The 27,032-nt window shown below is 37.3% G+C and overlaps 1 protein-coding gene across 1 annotated transcript in view; it reads left to right on the top strand.

Annotated features, from left to right (window-relative positions):
- ZNF536 (zinc finger protein 536) overlaps nucleotides 1-27,032 on the top strand; it is a 436,257-nt gene that overhangs the window by 232,879 nt on the left and 176,346 nt on the right. The window lies entirely within an intron of this gene.

The following is a 27,032-nucleotide window of genomic DNA, read 5'->3' as shown; positions in this document are numbered from 1 at the left end:
TGTGTGGGGGGGGAGTTCTTATGATCTTAACATTTGGCATGGCAAGATTGTTAAACCCAATCAATGGGGGCTTAGGAATCATATTGTGCCCAAATTAGTGATAATGAGATTTGGCCTGTCACCCTAAAAATTTGAGGAGATAATTTTTACTATGAGCTGTATTACAGGATGAACTATCTTAATTGCATTTCTCTTGCTTCCTAACTTGGAGAAAACAGTAGGTGATTCCTGTTCTTTCTCTCTTTTGGCCTTTATTTCAGAATCTACCTCTTGCCAGACAAGAGCTGCTTCTGAGAGAAAGTACCCAAACTTGTACTGTGGAGATTTTAAGTATTGAGGCTACTCCTTCCTGTGCCCCTAAATACCTACTACATAGTTTGCAGAGTAAGGAAGGGGAACAGAAACATAGTAGAATCTATTTCCCAGTGACACATTTCTATTAAAATTGTCAGTTTGAATAACCTGTCAGTACTTTTTATTAATTCCACCTAAACTCCATGAGTCAGGGCCTGACATTTCAGTGTTCTGTGTCATACTGGGAAAAAGCTGTAGTTCAGGCATGGAACAATTACATTGCTGTTGACTAGTTGAAAAATCCCCCATGGTACTTATGATAAAACTGTTACACTGATCCAGACCTCAAAGACATAAATATTGGATTGCATGATCCTTTTCCCACCTTCCATCCCCTGATTAGGGATAAATTCTACAAGAATTGAGCCATATTGGGCACCAGCAGCCATTTTCTTCAAAGTATGTATTTTTAAATCTTCGATAAAAAAGCACGTTATGCAAACCTAAGCATCAGGAGAAGAAAATATCCCCTTCAGCATGCTGTGGAAAGTGTGAATGAACTAAACGTTTCCATGAAGGATAAAGTCATAGCCATCCTAACAGCATGACCCAGGTTCATAATATTATATCCCAAATCTCAATTAGAAAATTGCACTGGCTTCACTAGGGTGAGTGTGAGCTGTGTCAGCACTTACCTGAGGACTCCATTCAAATTCTCCAAGGACTTCTCCTCACGGGAGACACTGATTCTCATTTATATTTACAAACACTCGGGTGATTATATACACATGAGAAAAGAGAGGAAAGGTGCTGATTAGGAAGAGTATTCAGGTGAAGTTTTTTAATTCTTTGCTTTCTTCTTATGTTGAAAATCACCAACACAGTCAAGTTAAAGACAATAAGCATTTATTAACTATCAACAATGTGCCAGGATGTTGCTAAGCACAAAGAACACAAAGGCAAAAGACAGACTCTGCTTTCAAGGAGCTCACAGTTTAATAGGGAAGACAAAATGTAGTTATGTCCAAACAAGAGATAGATAGGTAAGCTGATGGGGGGTGGGGGGGAGAGAGGGAGAGAGACAGACAGAGACAGAGACAGAGACAGAGAGAGAGACAAACAGAGAGATGGAGGAAGGGAAAGGGAGAAGGAAAGGGAGAAAAAGAAAGAGAGGAAGGGAGAGAGGGAGAAACATTGAGAGATAAACAGAAGGACACAGAGAGAAAACATAAGGGAAGGGAGAGGAAAGAGGGGAGAGAGAAGTAAGAGAAGGAAGGAGGGAGGGAGAAAATGGAGAAATATAGAAAGGGGAAGGGAGGGAGGGAAAGAGAGAGACAGACAGAAAGAGACAGAGAGAGAGAGACAGGCAGAGAGATGGAGGAAGGGAAGGGAGAAGAGAGGGAGGGAGAAAAAGAAAGAGAGGAAGGGAGAGAGGGAGAAACTGAGAGAGAGATAAATAGAAGGACACAGAGAGAGAAAACATAAGGGAAGGGGGAGGAAAGAGGGGGGAGAGAAGTAAGAGAAGGAAGGAAGGAAGGAAGGAGGGAGGGAGAGACTAAAAGGGAGGGAGAAATATAGAGAGGGGAAGGGAGGGAGAGAGAGAGAGAGAGAGAGAGAGAGAGAGAGAGAGAGAGAGAGAGAGAGAGAGAGAGAGAGAGAGAGAGAGATAAAGAGAGAGAGAGAGAGAGAGAAAGAGAGAGAGTTCCTAATAGGATAGATACATAAATAGAACGAAGAATAAGTACAAATATATATGTATATTGCATTTAAATTCCATAAAACGATTCAAATAGGGCATCAACAGCTATTCTCTTCAAAGTATATATTTTTTATCTTCAATAATAAATAGTGAATGATAGATCGGAAATATCACAGAGGAAGGCACAGCAATTAAATGGACTTGGAAAAGCTTCTTGTGGAAGCTGGTAGTTTAGCTGAGACTTGAAGGAAGCCAGAAGGTAGAGATGAGAAAGGATAGCGTGGGAGTTAGAAGCCGGGGAAATGCCAGGACTCGGGAAAGGCAGTATCTTATACCAGGAGCAACAAGGAGACTAGCAGTCCTGAGTCACAGAGTAGGGGAAGGAGAAGGAGACAGAAGAAAAGTGAATGGAGAGGAGGAGATCAGTTGTGAAGGGCTTTACACAGCAGACAGACAGTGCAGCAGACCCACACACCTGCGGCTGATTCCACCAGGCTGGGGAGCTCAGAAGCCCCAGTTTTAATGCAGACGTGCACCTCGGAGACGCCACCCAGTCCTCTCCGTGCCAGCAGAATGGTGCTGCCGTGACCCCGAGGGGAGGGATTACAGGAGAGGGGCTCCGCGGCCCTCCCAGTGCCATGCATGGCTTCCTCCTCCACTTTGGGGGGCGGGAAGCATCGGGGAGAAGAAACAGAAGTCATTTTCACTGGGCCCTCCAGAGGCCCGGTTTAAGCCCTGACAAATTGCTTTCATGTTCCCCTGCTCCTGCTTGGACACTTTCCTGATCATTTAGCTCAGCCCCAAAGCACAGATTTTCACTCTCCCATTGACCTTTGGTGCTATTACAAGACTTGCCTATAACCCGAAGGAGACTAGGATAGGTCCCAGTGAGGGCTACTTGCTTACTAGGGGAAGGACAACCTCCATCATGTTCTGTGTGAAATAAGTTAAAGGAAACACCCACTAGGAAAAAAAATCGTTTTTCCACCCATTCATTTTGACAGACAGAAAGTCTCTCCAGAGCCATAAGAAGTTGTCTGAGCTATTCTCTCTCCCTTTTTCAAGAGCATATAATCCCTCTAATAACATCTCCAAGCCAGGAAATTCAGGAAATGCTCAGAAGGCGGAAATACAATGGAGTCATTCTCCGGAGGCAACTTCTCAAACTTAGATGAGACTATAGTGGATTCTCATCTTCCTAATTTTATGAAACCATCACCACCTCTTTCCACACTTTTCCGTCCCTCTGCACCCTGCTCCCTAACTTCTTAGACTCTCTTCCTTACATACATACACACACCCTGGGAAACCAATTCCCTTCTCAGCGGGTGGGCTTCCTAGGAATGTTTCTGTCTGCAATATGAAAAAGAGGTATTTTTTTTTCAGTCTCAACGGAATTGACTTCATTTTGGTTACATGGCATGGAAAAATGAAAATTACCCCCTTAGTCCATATTCCCTAACCTGCTCCTAACTCCCCATCATCCCTGCCCTTCATTGATCAAATGGCAACGTACCACCCATGTTACTTTTATAGATGGACATCCATTGTGCCCACTAGGACATCCTTCCCTATGGAAGCTCCACCCTGGGTACCTTGGCTGCCTGTTTTATAGTGTTTGCAAGCAGAGATTGTCCCCTGGTTTAAGCCTTGATGAACCACCACATTTTCTTGTTCCATTGCTCATGGTTGAGTGAGATCTCAACCGAAGCGGAGAAAAGATCCATGTTGTAGAACGGAGAGAAGTCTCGGGGAGGAGGTGTCTGTGGCTTATGAAAAAAGTCAAGAAATGTGGGGCATTGCACTCTGGAGCTAATGGTAAGAGAGGCTTCTTTCAAACCATTTATTCATTTAACTATGTTGGGAAATATTTCTGCTTTGATGAAATTTAGGTTGTTTCAGGAGGAAAAGATGGAGAGTAAATGCTGATGATACCAAACTTTGGGAAATGATTATTGCTCATGCATAGTCACTTCTTTTCAAGGAAATTCCCCAATGATTAAATTATACCTTGAAATATGCAGCCGTGCATTGGCAATCATGCCTCTGTCACATAGAAAAATGCTATGCATTTTTGAGGTGGAAGTAGGAAGCTCAGCTATTTCGTCACCAAAAAGAATGCTCATCAATATACCCAAAAGATGTCTACATTAATGAGTGATTTCATATTATTTGTGAAGTTGTCCAAATATATGCACCTAATGGTGTCTCCCAATTCCTAAGTTATGTAGATATTGAATTTTATTTTTCTACATCTGTCTTTGTCAAATGATTAGGGTCTGCTCATGATTATCCACAATAATGGAGAAATGCAATGGAGTGGATAATCCAAAATCATGATTAATACTCAAAATTATCTATCATTGGCTTTGGAATGCATTATTTAATTCCTCGCCAGCAAACCTCCCCACCCCAAAGATTTACTCTCCTATTTATGTTAGGTTTAGTTGTACATTAAAATTAGTTGGTTTTGTTGTTTCTTTTCTTTTCTTTTGTTTCCCGGGCATGCAATCAGCTCACAATAGAAGCTAACCATCAAATCAGGGGGCAGCCAGTATGGGATATAACTTTGAGTAGATAGTGGAATTGGTAGGTTGATAATTGGGGGCTAATGACTTCATAGGATTATCTATTTCTGGTCACCTGAGAAATTTATCTTCTGTTAAGCAATCATAGTCACTTTGGAAGGTGGGTTAATTCTTTTAGGTCACTTTGTGTAGCCATTAGAGTAAAAAGTTATTTAGTGGCAATCCATTGCCACTCTTTCCCCATTCTACAATATAGTATCTCCTTCCTATTAGTATTTGACCAGCACCAGGATATACATCCCAATATCACTCATTGTAAATACTGAAAAATATATTAATTGACCCAGATGTTTAGGAAGTAGAAGAAAAGATCAGATGGCATCTAAAGATCTTTTCTATCTCTGGACTCTTGGGACTCCATGAAGAAATCATCCCCACTGGTTGTAGAATAGAGGATCAGAATTAATTTTTCTTAGGATGCTAGATTTAGAGTAGTTAATTTGAGACAGTATTATTTTTTGTCCAGTGAAAATTGAATACTTGCTGTATGATTAATAAAACTAAGCCAAAATTATAAGAACAGAGACAAGATTTTTTTTACTTTATTCATCCTTTTTTCTTACTGAATGTCCACATTCCTCCTTTGCTCATAAACCATTTTCTTACCATTCTCCCTCCCCCACAAAACAAACGATATTTGCATTCCTTTAAAGTCAAAACAATCAGTCAATTCAGTCAATTGTCATATCAGTAGGAAGAAAATCAATGAACCTGTGTTATTATATAGGAAAAAATGTATTATTTGACTGAATTATTCCCTTTTTAACCAGTTATGTTCACAGTCTGAATTAGAAAATAATTTTCTTTGTTAAATTTACTAAATTCCCAGATTTGCAGAGAATACAATGGTCATGTTCACTAAAGATTCCCAAGCATTTTTCAGGCATCAAATACCTTTTGGGATCTCAGTCAGATGTTTTACTTCTCAGGCTTTCACTTTTCTTTTTTTAAGAATTGTGACAAAAATCCAGGGTAATCTTAGAGTTTATGAATCCATATTAAGCCACATGAAAACATTTTAAAATCTTTCTTTCTCTCAATATTTATGCCCTTTATTTTCTTTATCTCCCATCTATCCTCATAATTCTTTTCCAGGCCATATTCATTACCATCTGAAGTTACTCCCCAACCAGCAGTCTCTCCTCATGATTTCCAGTTCAAGATGTGTGTGCCTAAAGGCCCTGAATTTATTTCTGGTGTGAGTTTATGTGTGTATCTGTGTGTGTGTATATGTATTTCTGTAGTCATAGACCTAAACGCAGCTGTCTCAGTGGCTCCAGCTATAAAATGGGATAACAAGAAACTAACAAGAGAGTGAAATAAATATTAATATAAAATCGGAAGATGAGCATTATCTACATTTTGATCATTCTAAAAATGTTTGCCATTGTTTTAGAATAAGACAGTTAATTGTATGATATCCCAATTCTTCCTAAGACCTCACTAACATAGTATAAAAATTTTATAATGTCTTTTATAAATGTGATTCTCCAGCTCTCTCAACATAGACTTAGTAGTTGACTGGCCCATTTCTTAGTTGTTCCTCTGTCTAATGATTTCCTCTTAAAGAACACAGAGTTCGTGGAAATCACTAGAAGAACCTGTCCTTGAAAGAGTATTCATTGATAATCTTATGCCTTTATATTCAAATAGTGTCATGAAGAAATATGATTGGAAACACTGTGCATCAAGTTATCATTGTTAAAGTTTGGTTCAAATGTCTCCCCGTACCCATCTCCTTCCCCACACTCTTCCTCTTTTTTCTTCTTTCCTTTCATCTCCTCTTTCCCTCTCTTTTCTTTCTTTTTTTCCCCTCTGTTTTTTTTCTGTTTTCCTCTATTTTTTTTCAAAGCAATATCATTATTGAAGGTTTGGTATTCATGGAAGCACACTAAATAAGAATCTTATATTCTAGTACCTTTTCAGATACAGGAGATGTAATCCTGAAGCCTAGTGGACTATAAATCAGAGTCTATTATATATACTGTTATATAGTCAATTGTATATCAATATAAGATGGGAGCATGCTACAGGAATCCCGCAATACATCATTTTTTCAAAGTAAAGAATCTTTTTTTCATATATATGTATATATATATATGCTAGGCATTCTTAAGTTGTTGTTTGTTTGTTTTTTGTTTTTTTCCGTGTGGTCACCTTTTGGTAGTCTAGGGAAAAGCCTAAGGATCAGGTCTCTGAATAATGTTTTTAAATGCATAAAATAAAGTACATAATATTATAAAGCAAATTGATTACATAGGAATACAAATTAAAATATTAAAGAAAAAAGTTCATAAAACCCAAGTTAAGAACTCTTCTTAATTTCTTTGTTTTGGACATGTGTTGTTTATTTGTTTTGTTCTGTTTTGTTTCGTTTTGTTTTTTTTCATATGTTGGATTTGCTTAAGGTAAGGGCACATGTGCAAACCTTATTTTTAGCTTTTTTTTTTTTTTGGTAAGAAGAAAAACAGTAGGAGCCCTGAAGTCTATTTTGAAGGCTTTGGGGGTGATGGAACAAATAGTATCCTATTTAAAACGGTTGTTGATTGGGATGCAGGTGTCAGGCAGGATAAGTGATGCTGAAAGATCCTTAGGTCTGTCTTCTTATCAAGTGGTCTTTTCATGGCAGAAATGGAACTTCCCACTAGAGTTTATTCTGCTCATTTTTACATCCCTTGTGGTTTCACCTTCAAACTCCCTCCCCAACCCAATTTTTTTTTTACTTTGAAACAAAATGACATTCAACCTGACAGTAAGACCACGGTTGCCACACAGCTATTGAGACAAGTAATGGAGAGGCAAGATCGTCTAGTCTCTGTGGGTAGACACAATGTAATGCCTTCACCATAGCACAATCCTTGTGTTGGGGAACTCCTATAGAACTAAACAGAGCATGATAAGTGACAACCTTATCCTATTTTTGACTCTACAGGATCCCTGTTTTCTTCAACTCAGGGAATGGTCTTACTGTTCAAGGGCAGCCAGGTTGGGATACTGAGTGTCAAGAAATTGAAAAAAGGGAGGAAGAGGGTGTAGGGGTTGAAAAGGAAATTAGAGAGAAAGAGAGAGAAAGGAAAAGAAAAAAAGAATGAGAAAAGATATTACAGAAGAAAAAGAAGAGAGAAAAAAGAATATTCAAGGAGAATATTTATCTGAGAATCACAGAGGAAGACTGGAGAAAAATAGATAAAGTTATGAGAGAGAATACAGCCAGAGAAAGGCTCCCTAAGGACTGAAGATGGGGAATTTATTAATCTGATTTGGTCCTCTCCTAGTAAAAATGAATGTGTGTTGGTGGGGTGGGGTGTGTTTGTGTGTGTGAAGAGAACCAGAGTGACTACAGTTAGCAAAGTGATCCTGGACTGGGAGTAGGAGAATAGTGAGGGATGGGTGAGGATGAATGAAACTAAAGCATCAACACCATCAGGAGTAGCCAAGGTCTGGTGTCTCCAATAGAAACATCCTCCCCCTCTGCTCCTGTACCATTTGTTTCAGGGGGGAAATGCTGCAGCTTAATCAGAATTATTTACAAGATAATGGTCCATTGTTTGCACTAAGACAGATGTTGTCTGTGGGAACTTTGTGTTTTATGCTTTATTCGCTCTTCTGCCTTTGCTGGGTGCAGATGGGCTTGGAGGAATGTGAGTTATTATCCCCTAAGATTGGAAATTGGGATCTCTATAGGAGAGGGTGAGCCTGACAGTGGGTGAGCCTTCGCTCATCAGAAGTGAGGAGACAGAGTCCCAAATTAATCCATACAGCTGGGGGGAAAGGGTGTTCTTGGGGAGGGCATGGTGGAGAAGCACAAATACTCAGTGTGCAGCTAGTGATGATGGAGCTGGTTTCCCTTTTCCATAAGTAATATGTCTTCCCCATTGGTGGGAGGACTCTGCTCATCTATCGCCCCTTGTAGCACCCAGTGATTAAATGGGGTCTGGTTTCCTTAATGGGCGGGTCAGTGCAATCGTCTTGTCTGGGTGGACATGAAGGATGCCCTCTGATTAAAATGTGGTTGCTCCCACTCATTTGAGATGTCAACAGTGACCTCTCAACCCTACAAATAGCATCTGGTACTTCCCTTGGAGAGGGGAAGCCATTCAGTCCCTGGTTTTCAGCAGTAGCCATGGCCACTTAAGTTCTTTGGGTTTGACCTCTCTGGCAAATTCTCTTGAAGAGAGAAAAAGAGGAAGTGTGGGAATGGGGACAAATGTTCCATCCAGTTATTTATTTTATTTCAAGATAATTTCATTGACTACTTCACTAAAAAAGTGTCTTGTGATTCACATCTCATTTAAAAAATAACAGTCAATTAAGACTACATTCCATTAGAATATAAGCTCCTTGTGAACAAGGATTGTTTCAAATTTTCTTCTCGATTGACAAGCTTTGTTTTATCTTAAGGATATTGGAACAGCTTTTGAGGGATTTAGAGACACATTTAAAACCAAGAATGTGAATCTCTAGAATAGAAGAAAGTAGCATTCTATTTTTTTAAGCAGAGGTTTTACTATCATTGACCAAAGGTTTATAGAAGTTGCAGTATAACTTATGTGTATGATTTGAAAATAGCTATTTTTATTATAATTTGAATTCTAGAAATCACAGGCTTAGAAGGAACTTTAAAGATTATCTAGTATAACTCTTTACAGACAGAGAAACTGAGGCTTAGCAAAAAGAAGTCACTTGCCTAAGATAACACCTCTAATAAATACTGCTAGACTTACTTGAAGAACAAAATTATGGGCCCATGAAAATGAGAACTAAACAATGTATATATGAGAGAAAGTTTTGATCGATCATCCCTATACTTCACCTGTTAACTAAAGAATCACACAGGCCAGTATTAAACTGGGAAAATTCCATTGTTTAGGCCGAGAATTTATCCAGAAAAAAATAGAGTAACTATTCCACTTCAAACCTATCCCCAGTTCCTCTCTCTGGAGCAGGGGTAATCAAATAACTCTTCTCCAGATTTTTAATCTGTTGTTCATGGAAACAAATGAGAGAGGGGGTGTTTTAAAATACTGTTTTGATGATAAATTTTAAAGTAGCATCCTGCCTTTCTAAAAAACAAAATGAAATCATGTAGAAACATATAAATAATGAAATCTCTAATGACATCTGTAGAATTTCTTGTAGTTGATGGTACTTATGAATCTTGATTCTTACTTCTGGTCAGGCTGACCACTCTTAGTCTAAGTTTACTGCATGGCATAGGTGACCATGCTTTTTGAGCCCTAATAAGCCTCCTAGGAAGCCTTGCCACATGACAGTGCTCACAGAATTTACTCCTATAACAATTCAAAAAAAGTTACTGAAGAGTGGCCAAGGTTAAGTTGTTTCTCCACTATCTTGACTACCCATTATTTAAGAGATGTAACCTCTCACCTGAAGTAACACACAATTCCCAGGCAATAGCTTCCTCAAGGAAAAAGATCAGGCTTATAAAACAAGAGGAAATATTCTTGTCCTTAGGAAATTATCGTCCCCCTTACTGACTTGTCTGTAATTTGGGATGTATCAATAAAATCTGCTTTCTCCATATATGTGTGTTCGACTCATGGTGAGGGGGGCTGCCAGTAGAACTATGGCACCACTTTAATCAGGTTGGTTCACTTGATTAAAATAAGTACCATGAGACGATCCAAGGTCATAAAGGAACCGAGCCATTCGGTTTTCTCAAAGCCCAAGAGGCACAAGAGCAGTAACAATAACAACAACAATAACAAGCCTATTGCTTTACCAGGGAAATAGGTAAGGAATATACTTAACTTCTTGGTTCAACTCAAGAAGCAGGTGTTGAGTGGAACAAGGTGTTGAGTGGAGAGAGTTCCAGCCGCAGATTTTCAGCAGGCCCCTAGCAACTTCAGCTATGCACAACCCCCAGCCAAGAAGACTGCATGGATCAGACTATGATAATATTTATAAACTTTATTCTCCCTGTGTCAGCCTCCGACCAAAACACGGAGTCACTGGAGATTGGAAATTATGTCTTTTAAGGTCCTGAAGAGCTGTTTCACATGTGACCAATTACCTCTGTCAAATAAGGGAGAATAAGGTCCCTACCTCACTGGGTGGGATCTGAACTTGGGCTTTCAGAGGTCAATAGCAGGGATTTTAGGCCTTTGAGCCTGTCACTCCCCTATAGCCAGACCTTTTCTGTTAAAACTGTTTAAATTACAAACCAGTAATAAAAGGATCATATGTGTTTCCCACCGAACAGGTTCTTTAAGGCTATTATGATAATTAAAAACATATGGTGCCTTTGCCAGTCAGAGGAAAACCACAGATGTACAAATTAGGTATTATATAAGGTTTTTTCTTCTTTTGGCCTTTTAAAAACGTCAAGCTAAAGAATTCTAAAGAGATAAAATGGCAATTTTGGAGATGGTAGGTAGCATTTTGTTTTTAGAATCATTAAATATATAAACCCTTTTCTTTAGCTTAATAGGAACAAACTGTTTCTAATATATGAAAGAGAGAAAGGAAAACATTCGTTGATGAGGACTCCAGTATTTATGGAGGAAATAAGGAAACACTTTCTTACTACCAAGTTCTTGGAGACCATGAAACCTTTTGCATTTTTTATGATGTTTTCCTGCACAGACAAAGAGGATTATATTTATTAAATATTGAATTATATTGAAATTGGATTGATGCAGGGAAAGGAGAAGATTTCTTTACATTCAACTTTTAATTTTTTCAAAAGGCAAAGATGCAAATATTGATTGGGATAGGAATAGTCATTTGTTTTAATTTAAAATATAAAATTGATTTTGAGAAAGTGATAAATATTGCTAATAAAAAATCTGGATGGGCTTTTTTAATGGTTCATTGTTGATAGTTTACTGAGACCAATGTCTAATAGGAGTAGAGATGTGCTGAACTCCCTATATTAAGGAGGATGATGACTGACTGCAAATGCTGAAGATGTGCATCAGTTTACTAAGCTCCCTGCAAAAATTGGAAATTTAATGCTATTTGACACAAGGTAGTAATTCCTCAGAACAAATTGCAAATACATCATACTGTTTCTTTTAAGGCTTGTTCATCAGCTGGACCCCTCATTTGCAGGAAGTTATTCCAGAGAGCAGAAAGAACATGGCAGAGTCCTGTTAGGCAATAGATAGGGAGGCAAAGAAACAGAAAAAGAACCAAATCTTCAGGAAGGTACAGTTTAGCAAGTACTTTCATCTTGCTCATGGTAAGAGAAAGTAATTCAGTCCCAGTCTTTGGTGCAAGGAAAGAACACCCTTTTTGGAAACCAGGAAATATCTCAGGATCCAATTAGCCTATGGTATCAGCTTCCTTCTCCGTGATCCTGCCTTATCCTTAGGGTGATAGCCAAACAGGTAAAATAAAGTGAAGATGTGGAAAAAGCAAATTCAATCAAGGGACAGGAAAATTGAACTACCAGAATCCAAACAGTCAAAAAGTTCAAATCACCAGGATTTGTGATTGGCTGGTATAGTGGTAATGGAAGTTCTTAGCTTCATGGATTCAGAGCTGGAAAACACGTCAAACGCCACTTACTACAACCCTGAGTTTTACCGACAAGGCAACTGAGATCAAAAGGGTGAAAGTGACTTGATTAAGGGTCACTTAGGTAGTAAGCATAAGAACAAAGACTTCCTCTGATTGGAAATTCAGCACTCTTTCATGATAGCTTTGAGGGACAGTTAAATTCTCAAAGAAAGATCAATTTATGACTAAAGTATTTTTAGCCTCAAGTCTATTTTATCATATTCTAGTTATTTGAAAGCTGGGAATTCACATAATGGGAACTCTATATTAACCAGAATATCTAATTAACCAGAACATCCCATTTCTCAACCATATCAGATTAAATAGGAGTCAGAATTATTTCAGAACAAGAAGTCATTGAAAGTATTGTTTACTTATTTAAAAAAAAAAAACTGAACATATGTGTAATTCATTTAACCTTTCACTTAGCTTCACTTTTGACAATTTTGTCTGATGATTTAAAATTTAAAAAGGGAAAAATGCTATTTTGTCCTTATGAATCCAACAACTTGAGCTTTTAGAGAGCAGGGACTAACTTTTGCCTCTTCCTTTTCATTTTTTTTTCTTTATTTAGTATTTTGTTGTTTTTTTCCCAAATTACGTGTGAAAACAATTTTTAGCATTAGTTTTTAAAACTTTGAGTTCCAAATTCTCTCTCTTCTTTCTTCCCTCTCTCCCCTCAGTGAGAATGCAAGCCATTCAATATAGGTTATACACACACATACACACATACACACACACACACATACATATATAATCACTTTGCCTCTTTTTTATATTCTTATCACTTAGCACAGTACCTGGCACATAGTAGGTGCTTAATAAATTTTTATTGATCGATCAGTATGGACTTGCATCTCAATCGCTAAGAAATAAGCAAGTACATTTAACTTTCCCAGAGTTGTGAAGTTGTTGTAAAAAAAGAAAAAATTACTGAAGAGGTTTGTCTTTCAATAGTTCTCAGGACTTGTTCCCTGGAACAATGCAGAAGCAGGTATGTTCAGATAGACATATGCTCATAATCTTTCTTGCAATACATAGGTTTGGCAGTCAATTTTTTTTCCTCTCTTTCAAAGTAGCTATTTCCCTCAAGAAGTTGGTGAGTTGTTCTTTTTATTTTAGGAACAAACTTTGTATTAACACTAATGTACTAGAAAAAAAAAAAGGGAAAAAAAATCATCAACTCTGGGGGGAAAAAATTGTAAAATCCTCCCTAACTCAATACAAGCTTCAAACTCCAACTCATACTTGGGGAATAAAGAGGGTGGGGTGGCTGAGCAGCTGGTTCTGAAGATAATCTTTTCTTTTCTGGTGTGAGTGATTGCAAGCTCAGATTGTTATTTTGCATGTAGGTATTACCGCTTTAACTTTTACTGAGGTAAAATAACACCTTGTCACTCAGTACAAGTACCAATCACAAAATGAATTAATTGTAATAACTGTTGTCAACAGAACAAAAGACTTGTTGCTTTCCTAAGCAGATTTCAGTGCTACTGATAACTGTATACAAAGGTTCCCATTGGGCAGCGGAGCTGAGAGTAGTCAGAACATAATTATATCTGTCTATCTCTTGACTTTGTTGTTAAGGGCTAAGAAAGAGAGTTAAAAACCTATATTTTAAACATATCAATAAATATACCCTTTTTTGTGCGTGGGTGATGTCTCCTCAAAAACATGGCTTCTCTAATAAATTGGCCATGAAAATAGCGTTTGCTATAGAAGACCAAAATACGGCCTAGCTGTAGGGTCTGTTTGTTGATTGTAACTCATGAGGGGGAATTATATCCAATTACCCTCATATAAAACACACTCACATTTCTAGGGATTACAAAACATATCCTGTATGTAAGTGGTCAGCTTTCCATCCTGCCCCTTGGAGACTACAAGGCCAAACTCAAATAAGGGGATGGTCAGGTCTAGAATACTGGGTTGAATTTAGTCTCTATTTAAGATGTTCTTTGTGTATATTTTTGATTTTTTTAAAATTAGAAGTCAGATGCTGGAATTTTTAGAAAAAGGAGATAGTATTTGTAAATAGCACAGTACTTGGCACATAGTAGGTATTACATAAATGTTTATTCCCTTCTTCCTACTTCCCATCCCCTACACCCTCAAGAATGGTACTAGGAAACTAGGAAACCAAAACTAGGAGACTAAATGGGTCAGAAGGAAAAATTCAGCAGAATGATTATCTTCCCATCCTTCAGTTAATACCCTGAAGTCCTGAAGGAGAGTTAGGAAATGGGATTTGTCTGAATGCATGTGACTGCTTGCCTTCAGAGATATGTTTAGGGTGTCACAGAGAAGGCAGAAGAATTAGGAAGATGTTCTGGGTGCCACAACTCAGAAAAAGCTTCAATAAATTGGAGATGATCTGATTAAAAGTGACCAGAATGGTGAAAAATCTTGAGGTCATACCAAATGAGAAGTGGCTTAAAAAGCTGGGCAGGCTTATCCTGGAGAAGAGATGGCTTAAGAGAGTCCACAATAGCTATCTTCACCTATCTGAAGCTCTATAATATGGAGGAGGTATTAGATTTGTTCTGCTTGGCCATGGAAAGCATCACTAAGAGCAATTACTGAAAGTCCCAAAGAGGCTCATTTAGGATTAATATAAAAGAAAATGCTTCCTAATGATTAGAGCTTTAGTGCAATGAACCACCTCAGGAGGTAGCAGGTTTCTTCTCAGTAGAGCTTTTTAAATGAAAGCCAGATGACCACTTTGGGAGCACGTCATGGAGAATATATATACATACATACATATATGTGTGTGTATGTGTCTGTGTGTGTATTTATGTATGTGTATATACACACACACCCCTACATACACACATACTTCAGAGATGGGATAGTGTCTCAAATCCTATTCAACTCTGAGATTCAGTGATGATTTCTTACTAATACTAGAGTATTTCTTTAAGAAGATTCAGTTGAGGATGGGTTTGATAAAGAAAGAGAAAACTAAAGCCATGTAAACTACTAAATCAGGGTCATAAATCCAGTGCATTAAAACAAGTAAAACTAAGCCAACTTTGGAAGCAGATTTTGTGGTTTGTTGTTTTAAGAATCAGGGGGCCATCAAAAAATCAGTTCAAATTATTGCTAAATTTGCATTGACCATTCATCCAGCTAAGGATACTCATCTGGTACATTCTAATCTCAATATTTTGCTTTGGCTAAAATAATACCAGCACCTAATTCCTGGTTATCTAGTCCAAGCTTCTTCCCAATTTCAGAATTCCCCCTCAACATTCATGAGGGCCCATTATCTAGCCTTTGCTCAAAAGGGCTAATAGTTTATTTCCCAAGACAGCTTCTCTATTGTTGGATGGAATCAATAGATTTTTGAACTGATCAGCTAATGCAATCCCTTCATCTTACAGATGAAAAATTGAAGCCCCCAAAAAGCTCAAAAAAGAAAATTAACTTTTCTAGCTCAGATATGTAATAGTAAATGGTTGAGCTTGGATTTGAACCTAGTGCCACATATAGCACTCTTTCCACTGCACAATGCTTTCTCCCTATTGATTTTTTTCTTCTTCTATACACTGAAACAGAGTATGCTTTTCTGTAACTTAGGGTCTCTGAGTCAGAGACCATTAGGGCTGGAAGGGACCTGAGGGATTCACTACTTTACATATTTCATTTTACTAATGAGGAAAGTGAGTCTCAGGAAAGGGAAAGGGAATTACTGACAGGGACCTAGCTTGCCCTTGACATACCTGGGACCAGAACTCAAGTCCCTCATTTCTCAGCCTAATATTCTTTCTACTACATCAGCCTATCTCTTTTTCTATCCCTTGTTCCTATTCTATTTCCTGGTCCACATATTCTCAGTTTTCTTGGGATTTTAGTGGGTAGAAACTAATACCCAAGAAAATTAAATGACAAAGTCAATCATGTGTTGATACAAATTTAACAACTGTAAAAGGGGGAAAAATACATGGTCAAATATAGCATGATAATGCAGGTTTAATCTGCAGTATTAACATTTTCCCCCATCACTTTCATAAGCTTAGATAATCAATAAGATAATAAACCAAACTCTGATTTGTAGCACTTTGCTGAATTTTTGTTTTGTTTCTTTTTTTTTTTTCTTTTTGAGGGAACACAAATTAAATGACATGCCCAAATCACACAGCTAATAACTGTCTGAGGCCAGATTTGAATTCAGATACTCCAGACTCTAGGGATATTGCTCTATCCACTGCACCACCTAGTTGCTTCCCCTCTACATCCATTTTGCTGACTCCTGAGGTATACATGCTCATGCTGAAAATTTAACAATCAGCTTCAGTACAAGTTGGTTCCAAAATACACCTAGACAAAGTCCTGATTTAATTTCCTTCTGTTTTATTCCCTTCAAGACCTGTGATCTGGTGTCTATTTTCATTTCTGATCCCTATTTTTATTTAGTTAATATTATGCACTTCTCACTCCTCTTATGAAGAGAGAAAGGCTACATTAGAAATACGAGGCTGTTTTCTGTTCAGTGTAGATGTGGTCCAAATGAACTAGATTCAATTTGGTGTAGTCATTGTGGCAGAGACCTATTTCTACCTGAAAGAAAAATGTAAAAGAAATATACAATAGTAGGAGAAATAGAATAAGGATCAAAATTTCAGGTATACAGATAATAGCAAATTTATTAATTTTTTTCAGAAACTTCCCACTCCTATTCAGTGAGTTGGGAATTCCCAACTCCTATTCCGTATTCCCAACTCACTGAACTCTTTCCTTCATCTTCTTTTTCATATCTAAGATTCTCTTACCACACGATAAAGATTTTTTGCCCATAGTGAGAGTAAGTGTAAATTCCCCTAAGAGATAGAACCCATGATTTGTCATTAATCCAGAGGGGATTGTGATTGTACCCAGAATCTCTTCTCAGTGAAATTGTACTGGATGAGGGAGCAAGGCAGAGGCTACAACTCCCAGTGACATTTCCTCATGGCCTACAATCATGAAGATATTCCCACCTTCTGGGTAATGGTAATTTCATGTTCTGAGGTTTTTGTACAGACAGATTAATTTTCATTTTTCAAAATTCATTTTACATGCAAAGAAAATACTTAGCTTTCTGAACTAGAAGAAAGGACAAGTATAGAAAACAAATATAGATATTCCTCCTGTCATGATCAAGGGCTCTAACCATTGATCATGGATGATGACCTCAGTCCTTACCCCATTCCTTGCAATATGTGAGATGACAGGGAGGCAATTGGTTTTGCTTTGCTTTTTGTTGAACAAAGTTTGTCATCTAATTGAAAATTTCATTCTTGGGGCAGCTAGGTGGTGCAATGGATAGAGCACCAGCCCTCAAGTCAGGAGGACCAGAGATCAAATCTGATCCAAACACTTAGCACTTCCTAGCTGTGTGACCCTGGGCAATTGCCTCAGCAAAACAAACAAACAAACAAAAAATCATTCTTTGGTTACTGTAAGTAGGATATGTTATTTAAAAGACTATTATGTGTAAAGTATTATGTCAAGTACATATGACAAAAATAAAAAGGAAAGCATTAGGAGTTTACATTTTCCTAGGAGGACATATAATATCTAAAGGTATGTAGAGGCAAAGTAATATGAACAAGGAGGAGAGCATTAAAAACTGGGATATTAGGTTTCAGAGAAGGTTTCTTGGAGAAGATGGTTCTTAAAGGAAAATAAGGATGCTAAGAGGAAAGATACAAAGGAAGTGTATTCTAAGGGACAGTTTGTCCCTTAGACAACAGATAGAATGAGGTCAGAACACCTTCTCTAGTCAGCTAATCAATAAACAAGTACTCATTCTAAGCCCGACATAATGCTAAACTGGGGCCAAAAGAAGAAAAAAAAAATCCTTCCCTCAAGATGCTTATGTTCTATTGAATAAAAGAATATGTATGTGTATAAATACAGAAAGAAAAAGTACAAAATAAAATGAGAGATCATCAAGGAAATGAGACATGAACATTTTGGGGAGAATAGAAAGGCTTCATGTATAAAGTGGTGCTTATGTGGGGCCGAGATGAGAAAGGAATATATTCTGGACTGGAGACAGCTAATGAAAAGTCATGGAGACAAAAAAGGAAGGACTGAGTGTGAGAAGAATAGAGGAAGCTGGGTTATCTATATCATAGAGTAAAAATGAAAAAGAAAAAATGAAAAAATAGGTTGGACTCAAATTGTGAAGAGCTTTAAAAAGACAGACAACATATTTGATCATAGGAACAATGGTGAACTACTAGACTTACTGAGAAGGAGAATTATATGGTTAGAGATGTGCTTAAAGAACATCACTTTGACATCTATATAAAGGGGAGATTAGAGTGGGGAGGGATTTGAGGCAAGTGTACATTATTTGGATATTTATAACAACATTCCAGGCCATACAAAATTATCAGCTTATAGAACTCAAGCAGTGAGAAGTTGTTCTACCTAGATTCAGTTTATCATCCTTTGTAGTTGATTATTTGGGCCTTTGGGCCAGAGGCTCCTCACTTCTGGTCTGGTTGATTAGTAATAAAGACCTAAAGCAAGTTGGACTCTCTATGATAGGAAGAGAAAAAAGGAGTTGAATATGTGAAATATTGTTGAGGTAGAAATAACAAGATATCACTATTGATTGAAATGTGCTGGAATATGGTGATCTTTTAGAGAAGTAATACAAAATTAGGTTGGCAAGGTAAATTGAAGCTACATTGTGGAGAACCTTACACATCAGCCAATATTGTATTGCATACGCAATAGTGAGCTACTGAAAAAAAAGTTTGTTTAAGGAGTAATAGGATTTATGCTTTAGAAAGACTATTTTAACAGTTTCATAAAGGATGGATTGGAAATGGGAGAATTAGAAAGCAAGGAGAGCCATGAAAAGTTGATAGATGAATCATGGGAGAAGGTATGAGAATCTAAATCAAGGTAATGGTCAAATGAATGGAGAGAGAGACATTGCATATGAAAGGTATGCGGAAAATAGAATGAAGACTACTTGGCATACTAAGGGGATCTGAGAAGTGAGGAGGAAGGAGGAAGGAAATTACCACCAGGTCATGAACCTGTAAGTGAGGTTGGAAGCACACTTTTTGTGCTAATTTTCATATGGTACTACCTTGAAATATCTTTTCCTTTTTTTGATATGCTTGGACTACTCAAGACTCAGATCTCTTTTTGTCCAGTCACTATACACCATTCAGCCATGGCCTCATGATTGAAGCTAATTAATTTTTCCCCTTAATAATATTTCAGACTCACATGTGCAAAAATGTTTGTAGCAGCTCTTTTTGTGGTAGCAAAGAATTGGGGAAACGAGTAGATGCCCATCAACTGGGGAATGACTAAACAAGTTGTGGGATATGAAGATAATGGAATATTATTGTTAAATAAATGATGAACAAGCTGGTTTTAGAAAGGCCTGGAAAGATTTACATGAACATCAGTTCATGCTGAGTAAAACAAGTATACATTGTATACAATAATAGCAAGAATATGCAAAGATCAACTATGAAAAACTTGGTTCTTCTTAGTAGTTCAGTAATCCAAAGCAATCGCAATAGACTTTGGACAAAACATACCATCTGCATTCACAAAAAGAACTAAGGGGACTGAATGTAAACATGCTATGTTCACTTCTTTTTTCTGTTTTTTTTTTCCTCTTCCATGGTTTTTCCCTTTTACTCTGATTTTTCTCTCCCAACATGATTCATAAAGCAAATTATATTAAAATAAATAAATTTATTAGAAAATATAGTATTTCATTTTTCCAATTACATATAAAGATAGTTTTCAACATTCATTATTATAAGATTTTGAATTCCAGATTCCCCCTTCTTTCTCTCGCCCCTCCCCAAGACAGCAAGCAATCTGATATAGGTTATATATGTATAATCACTATAAAGATATTTCCCTATTAATCATGTGGTGAAAGAAAAATCAGAACAAAAGGAAAAAAAAGCCACAAGAAAGAAAAAACATTTAAAAAAGTGAAAATACTATGCTCTGATCCATATTCAGCCTCCATACTTCTCTCTCTGAATGTAGATGGCACTTTCCATCCCAAGCCTATTAGAACTGTCTTAGATCACTGTATTTAACTGAAAAGGACTAAGTCTATCATAGTTGATCATCTCATAATCTTGTTGCTGTGTACAATGTTTTCCTGGTTTTGTTCACTTCACTCAGCATCAGTTCATGTAAGTCTTTCCAGACTTTTCTGAAATCAGCCTGCTCATCATTTTTTATAAAACAATAATATTCTATTATATTTGCATACTACAACTTCCCAATTGATGGGCATCTGCTTGATTTCCACTTCCTTGCCAACCACAAAAAAGAGCTGAGGCTAGTTAAATATGGTGATTTGTAGAGAAGTGAATAGCAATATGGGACTGATTTGTCCAGTTAACTGGCACATAGGTCAAGGCCAATTATTTTATGAGTTTGTTGTCATCGTTGTTGTTATTGTTATACTGTATGTCTGATTTTGTTAATATAGATAATTCTAATGGGCTGATCCTTTTTTCAATGGAAAGCAGCTCTCTGAAATTTTCCGTTTTAGGAAGTTGCTTGAGGGCACTAAGAGGTAAAGCAATTGCAAAGAGCCATAGAGACAGTGTGTGCTAAAGGTAGGACTTGAACCATGTCTTTTTAAGTCCACTTGAAGGCCCATTTTCTATTCCTCTATCTCTCAATCCAATTAAAACCAACCCTTCGTCTTTGTTTACAAAATATTTTCTCACTCAGTCCTCTTGAGAAATAAACAAATTGATATCATTATCTCTATTTGACAGTGAAGGTAACTGAGGCACAGAAAAGGAAAAGAATCATATTGCTGGTAAGTGGCAAAGGTGGTCTGCCAGTATTTCTTTCAATGAATTAATTTCAATCTCTCCATAATAATGGAAAAGGCAACTCCAAGTCTATGTCCTTTATATGATAAAGATATAGCACAGTTATCTTGAATAATAATGACTACAGATAGATATATTAAAGCTCATGTCTAAATTAACTAGTGATAAGACCAGAGGTGAGTTAGTAAATGTTTAACAACCAGCTCAGTGTAAGGGGAAAGTAAGGAAATGGTCCTACAATTTAAAGTTCAATCTCATTATTAACATTTTCTCCATCATGTTCTTATTTGTAGACAGTCAACTAACAAAAAACAAGCCCTCATTTGTAGCATTTATTCATTTCTAATATATAAATGCTCACACTGGAAATTTAACAATTGGCTCTCAACAGCTAGTACCAGCTGGTTTCCACATGCCACTGGATAAGACGTATCCCACTAACACTGCATGAAAGTCAATATCCAAATTCTCCACAGGTTAGAACAATGGGCCAAATCTAATAAGATTAAATGTAATGAAGATCCATGAAAAATTCTACATATAGCTTCAAAAAATCAACTCCACAAGGGCATGACTAGCCACCATTCATTTGAAAATTAACTGGGAATTTAGTGGATTGAAAGCACAATATAAGTGACCATTATAACATAGCAACCAAAAAAGCACCTTGTGTCTTAGGAACCATTAAGGTAATTGTAGTGTCTAGAACAAGGGATATGATAATTATCATAGCACTTGTTTTAATTCAATCCAAAAATCCTTTATTAAATACATTACATGCCAAGTATTGTGCTAGGAACTAAGATACAAAGATAAAACTGAAACAACTCTTGACTTCACATAACTTATATTCTATTGATGGGATAGGGATATACATACAAGGTTAAATATAAAATATCCAAAAATAATCGGAAAAGGAAGACACAAGACATGGCATTATAATATCAGAGAGGTAGATCTAGGAGGGATCTCAACAGGCTACATAGTATAAAACCTTAATTTTTTGTGGAAATTGAAGCACAGGGAGATTGAGACCTGCCCAAGGTGACACAGATAGTAAATTGTCAAGAATCAGGATTTCAACATATTTCTCTGACTCCAGAGCCAATGTTCTTTTGAAAAATTTATAAATAGTATTTTGTTTTTCCCCAGTTACATGTCAAAGAAATTTTTAACATTCATTTTTTTTACAAGACTTTGAGTTCCAAATTTCTCTCCTTCCCTTCTTTTCCTCCCTTCTTCTGAAAAGGGTACACGGTTTGATTATAATTTATACATGTGCTATCATGTAAAACATATTTCCATTTTAGTCACACTTGTGAAAGACGAATCAGAAGGAAAAACAGAATCAATGATCTTAAGGACAGCTTGTTAAAAATACAATGGGACTCTAGAGTGCCACACAATAGAAGAGTTGGGTAGAGTAGATTAGGAACATGGGAAGTAGAGGGCTGACATGGAGAGGTATGAGAAAATGAGGAATGATAGCCATGGAAGGGAACTTTGGGCCAGGCAGCCCATAATTCAGAACAGCATTTAGAGCTGAATCTTAGAGCTCATTGTCACTCCTTTCAATCACTGAACAAGAAATGAGAGTGAGGGTGAGAGGGGAAGACAAATGCACACAGTGGCAGGACAGAAAGTGAGTTCTTGGTCCTATTTAATAGAAAAGCCAGAATCAGTGAAATTCAGGGGGTTGGCTAGCTATAGAAAGGGGAGACATGTTCAAAGTACTCCTCTTCCAATTTTCAACTAGGTCAGTTCTGTTCCAATACTTACTCTAATGATCAAAAAGATCATAGATTTTGAAGAAATCATACAGGGAGAAGGGAGGCTTCCAAGTGCCTGGCACTGCTAAGCAGCTTTGCAAGGATTGTCTTTTTTGACTCATACAACTCTTAAAGGTAAGTGCTATTATTATACCCATTTTACAGTTCAGCATACTGAGCAAATAGAGGTTATGTCACTTGGCTAGACTAGTGTCTATAACTATATTTGAATTCAAGACTTTCTGCCCCAAGGCCAGTGCTCTATTGAGCCACCAACTGCCCCAGTAGAGTTTAGAGATCATTTAGTCCAGTATCCTCATTTTACAGATGAGGAAACTGAGTCCCAGAAAGTTTAAGTGATTTGACCAAGATTACACACTACTGTACTCTGCTTCAATTGGATCACCTCTGTGGTTCTGGGCACCACATTTAGGATGGCTTTCCATGAGCTGGTACATATCTAGAAGGGCATGTTGACATTGACTAAGCCAGAGATAATGTTGTGAATAAATGGAGCTGAGGAAAAATGGTATCATAATGCAGAGGAAGTGTATTAGTTCTGTAACCAGGGGTCTGATAATTCAGATTAACACTGATGGCCACAACTTCTGTGACTTGTTGCCAAACATTTATCTCCCTTGGCCTCAGTTTCCTTATCCATAAAATAAGGGGCTAGGATCAGATGACCTCTGAAGTCCCTTCCAGAACTAAATCTATGATCCTATGAGAGAAATGACAAATTTTCACAGAATTTAAGAGCTGTAAAGGACCTCATCGGGCAGTTGATAGCACAGTGAGTAGGATATTGGGCCTTCCGTCAAGAAAACTTCTTCCTGAGTTCAAATCTGTCTTCAAACATTTAGTATGACTATGATCAAGATGCTTAATCTTGTTTGCCTCAGTTTCCTTATCTGTAAAATATTGCAGATATTAAGATCAAGAAGGAAACGCTAGTATCTTTGCCAAAAAAAACCCCAAATGGGGTCACAAGAGCCAGACACAACTGAAAATGACTGAACAATGTTAACACACCTTACTGGTTGTCTAATCTATATAAATAAGAATCCCTGCTATTGATATGTGCAGCAAGTATTCATTAGCTGCTACTTGAGTAGCACCAAAGAGGGAGAACTTAGTCCCTTTATAAAAAGTCTATTCCATTTCTGGAAAGCTCTAATTATTAACCTATTTCCCCCCTGAAACCAACCCTAAGTTTGCTTCTTTGATTCTTAACTCCATCTTCTTGCTCTGAGACAAGATTAACCCTTCCTCCACACAAAAGCCTTTCAAGATAGCTACCATGGGCTCTAGATTTATCCCAGGACTAACACAGAAACCACGTTCATTTTTTATGATGTCCAACGCAGAGACATTTAGGGGTGATTCATTCATGTTTAGTGGATACTAAGTTAGTTTTGGCTTAAGACATTTTTACGACTGTCTCAACCTTGGTCTATTCTAAGTCTTTTCCAATCACAAGTGTCAAGACTCTCTGTAGAACATGAACTAGGTGATGACCATGCTAGAGACAGTGCACATTTAACTAAATATACTGGGTTTTCCAGCAGCTGCTGCTAACACTGGTTGGTGACTTAGATTTTCAGGATTTCTGTTAATGGCCGGGCCAATTGCTTTCAAATGAATAGCTATTTCTGGCTGGTTTTTTTTTTTTTTTTTTTTTTTTTTTTTAGTATTTCCTCTCCCAGCTGGTTGCTATATTACTTGCATCTCATGCAGAGCAGGCCTCCATAGGAGGCATGAGGTAGCACACCTTTCATATTATCTACATTGTGTCTGTTTTCCAATATTAAAAGGTGAAAACAGGAACTATAGCAACCTTAAAGGACCCTAATCACTTTCAAATTGAGAAGGTAAGTGAAAAGGTCTGTAAGTTGCTACTATTGTTTGTGATCTCCTCCACATCTTAGTGGAGAATTTGGAGAGGATCCAAGAGGAGAGCAATACAGATAATTAAAGGGCTAGAAAATAGGACCTTTGCAGAAAGGTGAAAGTCACAGAATGGTTTGGTTTGAAGAAAAGGACCCAGAGCAATCTTTTACTCCCAGTCCCTTAACAATAATGAGCATAAGAAGGGTTACTTTTAGACAAAATGGTGGTTTACCCAATCCAAGGTTGGTGAGTCCTCGTAAAAATAGTGTTATAGCTGATTAGGATGGGGATCTATCTCCTTCACTGCTGCTAGGGACTGAATAGAAGAAAACAGGTTTAAATAGCAACAGAAGGGATTCAAGTAAGACAAATCTTAGAGCTGGGGCTTTCTGACAGTCAGAGTTATTAGTCACTGGAATCTCTTTCCTTGGGTAATTGTGAGAGGAGGCCAAACACCTGTCTATCAGGAGTGAATTGGATGCAATTCTGTTTAGAGGTAGGGAGATTGATTCTGTGACCTTTTGAGTCCATATAATGCCTCCGAAGTACTATACTTCTTTGTCTAACTTAAGGCAGCCAGCATTATATCCATTTTTTCTGCACATAGATCCTTTATGACTGTCTAGGCCTAGGGTAAAAGTGCTCTATCAGTGAGTCCCCTTGGTAGTTTTCCTTGAATCTTAGCAGGTTCATTTTACAGAAGAGAAAACGTGAGTCATGAAAATGTTTGGGATCCAATAAAATAAAACTTCTCATTGAAGAATGCCAGTAGATCATGTTATTTCCATTAGCCTTCTCTACCCAGGGTAGCAAATAGAGTCACACCATCTGCACAGCCTCAAAGGGGAGGAAGGATTAGGAACTTAAGAGGGAACTGCCTGTACCAAGAAGCAATGAGAACCTAGATTTTTTTGTTTATGTTTGTATATAGTCTGAGCCATGTTAAATGCAGATTCAGTACAGCCCTTCCCCTGGATCTGCATTTAACATGATTCACACTATGCCAACAAACAAGAGTTCAAGTAGGGGAGAGCTTCTGATCTGCAGAAAGGGGCAGAATTCATTTTGTAATTTTTGTTGGTATAACTAAAATCCACCTAGTTAGTCTGCGAATTTCTAAGGAATAATGAGATAGAGGCATATACTAAATACATAGTTTATAAAATACATATATGCACAAATCTAGGGAGAAATTCTGATTGGAGCATGAGGTAAAAATTTTTGTGAGCCATACTCCAAGCTTGCATCCAGATTTATAATCTCAGGAGCTGAGTCTCAACTGGTTCTTGGTGACTCTGTGGATTTCAATATCAGTTTTTACTATGAGATCTGAAGCAATAGAGAGTTCACCTTGAGTCCATCCCTATTCAATTCCCCAGTTGATGTGGCTCCCTTCCATTCAACTCCTCACTTTACTCCTTTTTCCCCCAACACAACACCTTCCTGATGGGATTCCTGAAGTAATAGATTGTGATGTTTTAAAAGAGCCTTAGGTAGTTCAATAAGATAAATAACATTTTCTGATTATTGTCAAGACTAAAACAAGAGGCCAAGTCCATCATCTCTGGTTAAAAGTAATTGATTACTTTTTAAAACCTATCAAACTGTTTGGCATTTTAAACCAACCATTTGGCCTCAGTACCTGAATTTCTTTTTTATATTTGCTGTGACATTTCTTTGATGTGACTTCCGTCCATCACTATCTTTTGTTCCTAACCACCATATTGGAGATTTACACAATCTTCTAAAATCTTCATGTTCTTAGCAATTATTCAACAAGAATTTACTAAATACTACCACGAAACAAGCACTTTTAGTATAAGGGGATATAGTATATTGGGGATTGGGGATAGAATCACAAGGTACTTTTCCTCTAGGGGAGCTGATTTTATACATACATACATATATATATATATATATGTATATATATATAATCATAGAATGTAAATATAGAGATAATAAATATAAATTAGTGCCGGTAGTTAGGAAGGGAGGGCACTAGGAGTTAGGGGAATCAGGAAAGGCTTCATATGGAAAGTATTATTTGAGCTGTCTCTTAAATGAAAAGAGGAATTCTATGATGTAGAAGTGGAGTTGAACAAGGTATGCTTTCCAAGCATAAGGGACAGCCAATATAAGGCATGGAGAGGGTAGGTAGGAGAAACAGAGAAGTCCATTATAATGAATTTCAGAGTGAAGAAGGGGAAGTAATTAATGTTCAACAAAGTTGGAAAGATGTGTTGGCGCCACATTGTTAAGGATTTTAAAAAGCTAAAAGGAGAAATTTATAGTTTATCCTAAAGGCAATAGGGAGTCATTGGAGTTTATTGAGTAGGCAAATGACATGGTCAGATCTGTGCTTAAGAAAAATCACTATGGAAACTTGATGAGAAAGAAAAGATCAGTAGGGCTGTATTTCCTTCTTGCTTTTCTCTTT

The sequence above is a fragment of the Antechinus flavipes genome, chromosome 2 (assembly GCF_016432865.1).
Source record: "Antechinus flavipes isolate AdamAnt ecotype Samford, QLD, Australia chromosome 2, AdamAnt_v2, whole genome shotgun sequence".
NCBI classification, from domain to species: domain Eukaryota; kingdom Metazoa; phylum Chordata; class Mammalia; order Dasyuromorphia; family Dasyuridae; genus Antechinus; species Antechinus flavipes.
The sequence above is the reverse complement of the archived record's forward strand: the minus strand, read 5'-3'. Positions and strand labels throughout refer to the sequence as shown.